Consider the following 5,856-nt stretch of genomic DNA (forward strand, 5'->3'; position numbering starts at 1 on the left):
CATTGAAAATGGATATGTAACACCAAAGATATGACATTCGGTCAACTTTGCGCATTGCGATTTCGCATACCGAGCTGTCACACTTCTTTAAAATTAATTGAAGCGATTCTAAACTTGTTATGAACTTATCTAATTAATTTCCAAGTGGTCTGAGATCACTAAAAATAGATTGGCAAGGAGGAACAAGCAAGGAGGAAGATACATGCATTTGTATGATCGCATAAAAATATAATATTTTAATATTATTATAATGTTAACAAAACAACTCAGCTATTATTTTTTTAAAATTATTCTAACATATAAAAATTTACTTTTACGTTATTTTAATACATAATAGTAACTTATATATTATTTTAATATATAGGATTATATTATAATAATATAAAAATGAAACAACTCCAATGCAATGGCTGGTATTAGCAAAATCAATTTTCACTTGTCGAAATCACCTGAAACCTAATACCAACAACAATTTTGAAGATAGTTATAAAAAATATACCATGGGCCTTTGCACGGAAGCCTTGTGGTCGATATAAAGGGCTATGCATATAGCTTCTTGAGGTTATTCCAAACTATTTAAACAAGTTATAAAGAGAGAGAGTAGAGAGGTTATAAGAGTTTAGAGAGAAGTAAGGTCATAGAATAAGTGTAAGAGTTTTACCCGAGGTTCTAGAATGTTTAAAAATTTCAGACCACGTCGAGGTACTGCCCACCCTATAAAACAAAACAACTTATTAAAGAAGCCACAAAAGTCTAGAGCATGGTTTAAATCCTAAATATCTAACGATTCTTTTACAAAAAAAGGTGTTTGACTCTCCCTTTCCTCCCACGTTATGATTTAGATTGTTTTCCACTCCACACATCCCATATGCTTCAACAATAGTCATCTTTATTTTCTCAGTAGTATTTCTCACTTTTTTTAATGGTGTTTGTCTACTTGGAGCCTTTTAGTTCCATGAACTAAGGCTAGTGTTGCATTTTCATTTTATTTTTGCCCACTCAGAGTATTTGGCTATGTATAATAATGTCAAGATTGCATTCATCTTTACCAAGCATTTTATTTTTATTTTGTCTACTCGGAGCCACTAGGCTTTGCGAAATAAGGCTGGATAGTTCCATTTTCTCCTTTTTACCTGCCGGCAGCTCCTGTGGGTCATGTGAAGCACAACCAAATATAGTAATGCCAAATTTTGTTGAATCCTTAAAAAAATCCAAAAAGTATAGATTACACATCATATGGGCATACAATGTTGTTTAATATATTCCTTTTCCACCATCAAGGCCCTTAATTAGAATCCACAATTGCAGACTATACCACAAGTGACACTCGAATTGGAGAATCTCGCGATTCTCCAAACTTGAAAATGATTCTATGATTTTTAACCGACCATAGATTTTGAGCTTCATTAGGTTAGTGGTGTCTCTGCTCAAACATATCACATATAAGTCAATACCATTCGCCAATTGCATATTTAAAAATAAGAAAGTAAAGGTGATCGTGTTACTTACAACAGAAACAATCACAATACTATATTTCATTAAAAAAAACTTAATCGAAATGAAAACACCAAAAAATAGAGGAAAGAAGAGAGAAGTAGAAAGATAAAAATGAAAGCGAAGGAAGGTAAAGAAAGGATGATGTATAGCTTTGAGGGGTAAAAATTGTTGAGGGTCAAATATTACATATTAGACCCTAGTAATTACCTAAATTTATGGACATGATATTGTTTAACGGACTATTTTAATCGTGTTTATGCTGCAAGGTGAGTTTAGGAGCTCGGACGGAAACAGGGTGCTTAGAGCATGGAATTAACGCTCAGAATTCACCAAGGCAAGAGAAGGACCCCAGGGGACCAAGATCGACAAAATAACACGCCTGAGACCCGAGAAAATCGAGAAACTGAAGCTCAAGTGGCCTGAAATTGGTATAGAATGCAAAATCACAGGGTTCCCACCATCTGTTCAGTTCAAAACTTCATATATGGCTTGAAGACCCTAAATAAACTGTATACATAAAATTTCAATAGTTGGATACCTGTAGGAGTGGTCCAACGGTGAGATCAGCCCATGAATTACTGATCTGAGGCCCACCTGATATTCAAATATGCTTCAAACTCAAGCTTTATCCATTAGATGATATGAGAAAAGATATGAACGGAACGGATTTCTCACGACCATCATGATGATGGTCCATGAGCATCGCATGTATAGAGAGTGTATGTGCACTTAACGTGCATCGGATGGAGAAATCCGGTCAAAGTTGGTGTTGACCGACTTCTTACACAAAAATGGCAACTGCCGTTACAGCGAAGTTTCGCTGTAATCGTCGGTTGATGTTGTGGGTCCCACCCATTGTCATTATGAAAAATCCAAACCATTCATCAGATTCATAAAGGCCCGCTCACCAAGTCCTAGGTGACGAAATTTCAAGGTACAACGGATATTGATTTTTAACCGCCCAAACGTAGGACGGACGACTGAATGAAAACATCCATGGACCACACCGAATTTGATAAAAAAACAGTGATTCCCATTTGGTTTTTCGAGCTGCAACGAATAGACGGAGTGGATTTCTTTGACATCACCGAACATAAACCCCGCCACCATCACAGCGTAACCATCCAGACCGTCCGGACGCTATCCGAGTTTTGCGGACGATTGCATGAGTGTGGTGATGATCGGATGGGTAATCCAGACCGTCCATCGTGTAGGCCACTCAAAAACGTCCCAAGGGACAGTATTCTTTTGGAAAGAATCACATGCAGGAACATGGGAGTTTAGAGGATCCAATTTGGCTGCGAAAGGAGGGTGTTGCGCAAGCCTTCTCCACAGCCTTTGCTTTCGCAATCCAGCAAACAGGGTCGGTTCTTCCACCTCCAGCCGACCTCCAGCAGCTATAAGAGAACGAGACGGAAGAGAGAGGGGATTCAACCTTCAAACGTGCAGGAGAGAGAGAGAGAAAGTAGTGTTTGTTTTCTTTTTCTTTTTATTTTATTTTATTTTATTTTATTTTGTTTAAGGGATCCAGCCCATTCATGTTGGGCTGAACCTCTTAGCTAGGGCTAGAGGCGAAGCTTGTGGTGTGATGGGTAGTATTCTACTAGTTTGATTCATGTTATGAACTGATTTGATTTTAGTTTGATTATTAAGGAATGCCTTTAGTTGTTAATGGTTTGTTGTGACTGAAATTACAATGATCTGCGATGGCTTGAGTATTTCCTTTTCCTCTTGTGATTATGAAGTTAGGAAGCTCTGTTGTTTACCATCGTCTCCTGGGCATGGTTAGATGACGGCACCTTTTCTACCGTTCATACATCTCTCAGATTAAAGTAGATTGGTTTAATTCTGTTGTTTGCTTTGTCTCATGGGCATGATTTTGTGATGGAATTCATTCTAATTTACTTCAATCTTATCTCTCTAAAACTAGATCAAAAGACGTTTAGATTTGATTTGCAGGTTATATCTTCCAACTGGATGAAGATGGGACTCGAAGTCCAGTTGAGTTTATGAATCGACCGTAGATCTCCCTGATCTCTACAAGTGGATCATCTGAATCCCTGGTTTCCTTCCTCTAAATTCCTTAGGTTTTAAATTAGTAATTCACCATTATTCCTTAAATTACAATCAATTTAGATTTCATCTTAGTCTAGTTCTACTTCTATTCAATCTTCAGATTACGTACAGGTTTCAGTCCCTTGGGATTCGACCTCGGTCTCACCGAGTTTATTACTACATCACAACCCTATACTTGGGAAGTGAACAAGTTTTTGGCGTTGTTGCCGGGGACTGACGACTACGATTCTCTGAAATTAATTGGTTTTAGAATTAGTTTAAGATTAGGATTTTACTAACTTTAGTTTTAGATTTTTCTTTCTTATTGATTTTTAGAACTAACTTGTTTTCCTACCTCGTAGGATTTTTGATAGATCTTCTAATATGGTAATTTTGTACTTATTTCCTTACTTTCTCTAGTCTTTTAATTCAGTTTTATCTTCTATGAACTAACTTGGTTTGTTTTGGTTTTGCAGGATCTTCACTTAGGACTTCGAATTCAGTAACTTCTTTCCGTCTTTCCTCTTTATTTCTAGAATTCCTTTCTATTCTTCTTTTTAGGTCTAGGTTTAAGATCTAAATTGGGGGCTGCGAGCATTTTATGCCCAAGTAGGTTCGTGATAATACTCAACGTCTCTTGACCGAAGGAGGATTAGTTGAGGGGCTGACTGTCCATCGTAAGATTAGACACCGTTCGAGATCCCTAAAGTTAGTTGAAGTAATGGCCGCAAATCAACTCCCTCCACCTAAGATGGATGACATTCAGGATGAGAATGAGGTGCATCAAGCACCCCCATCTCGTACTTTACGAGATTATTTACAACCGGCGGGGGTAAGTACGCCCTCATGCATGATTTTTCCTGAAAATACAGGACATATGAACATCAAGCCAGGGGTTATCCAACTCCTTTCTAAATTTCATGGGCTTGAATCAGAAAGTCCATACTTACATTTGAAAGAGTTCGATGAGATCATAGCCACCTTATACTTTCCTAATGTATTTGAGGATACAGTGAGGCTGAAACTCTTTCTCCTTTCCTTGAAGGAGAAGGCTAAGACATGGTTATACTCATTGCGTCCTAGATCCATTGGCACATGAACTGATATGCAGAGAGAATTCATAAAGAAATTTTTTCCACATAATAAAACGACTACCCTTAGAAAAGCAATCATGAACTTTGCCCAAGAGAAGGATGAAACATTCTTCCAATGTTGGGAAAGGTTCAAGGATCTTGTCAGTTCATGCCCACAACACGGCTTTGAAACATGGCGCATTATAAACTTTTTCTATGAGAGACTGACATCTTCTATGTGCCAATTGGTCGAGACAATGTGTAATGGAGAATTCATGAATAAAGATGTCGATGAGGTATGAGGTTACCTCGATAGCCTTGCTAAAAAAACACAATCATGGGACCATTACCCAAATTCGAACACCACGTCTAGGCCGACTCAATCTAAGGAGAAAGGTGGATTGTATCTCTTGAAAGAAAAGGATGATCTCAATTATAAGGTGACTAATCTCATAAGAAAATTCGAGGCCATGGAAAGAAAGAAGGATAAGGTTAATGAAATTATTTGCGGCATCTATGATAGCAACATTCAGACAACTGAAAATTGTCCTACAATACCTGCCTTTCGAGAAGTGTTGAATGAACAAGCCAATGCCGTAAATATCTATCAAAGACCTTTCAATAAACCTACCTCTAATACGTACAATCCTGGTTGGAAAAATCATCCAAATTTTAGTTGGAGGAATGGATAAACTGCTACCCCTCAAGGTTTCTTTAATCAAACTTCACAACAACAACAACAAGAGAAACCTAAAGAGGATCCGATTCTAAAACATTTTGAAAAGCAAGATCTTTTCAATCAGGGTATGCTACAAACCTTGCAAGACTTTAACAAAACATTACAAGGACTTAAGGCTGAAAATACGATTGGGAATAAGGGGAGCCTCCTAGCTCAACCTCTTCCCAATCCAAAGTTGCAACATGAAGTTGGCAACCCAAGCTCTTCAAATCAGACAGAGCATGATAAATCCATCACCACTCTTAGGAATGGGAAGGTTATTGATAAAACCCTTCCGGTTAGGCCCGAAGAGCCTCAAGAATCAGAAGAGGACAACAATGATGGATCTAGTGATACCCCATAAAAATTAGAACCGGAACTTCTAGAGAAGTCGTTACTCCATTTTCTCAACGGTTGGTTACACCAAAACCTCTCTCTAACTCTCAGGATATTCCAGAGGTGTTGAAACAAGTGAAAGTCAACATTCCTCTACTTGATGCCATAAAACAAATA

General features: G+C 37.8%; 1 non-coding gene across 1 annotated transcript; it reads right to left on the reverse strand.

Annotated features, from left to right (window-relative positions):
• Positions 1 to 4,705: 4,705 nt before the first annotated feature.
• Positions 4,706 to 4,812, reverse strand: LOC131250298 (small nucleolar RNA R71). Its single transcript, XR_009173223.1, has one exon. It is a non-coding gene; the product is annotated as a small nucleolar RNA R71 (small nucleolar RNA).
• Positions 4,813 to 5,856: the final 1,044 nt, after the last annotated feature.

Source organism: Magnolia sinica, chromosome 6, assembly GCF_029962835.1.
Source record: "Magnolia sinica isolate HGM2019 chromosome 6, MsV1, whole genome shotgun sequence".
NCBI lineage: Eukaryota > Viridiplantae > Streptophyta > Magnoliopsida > Magnoliales > Magnoliaceae > Magnolia > Magnolia sinica.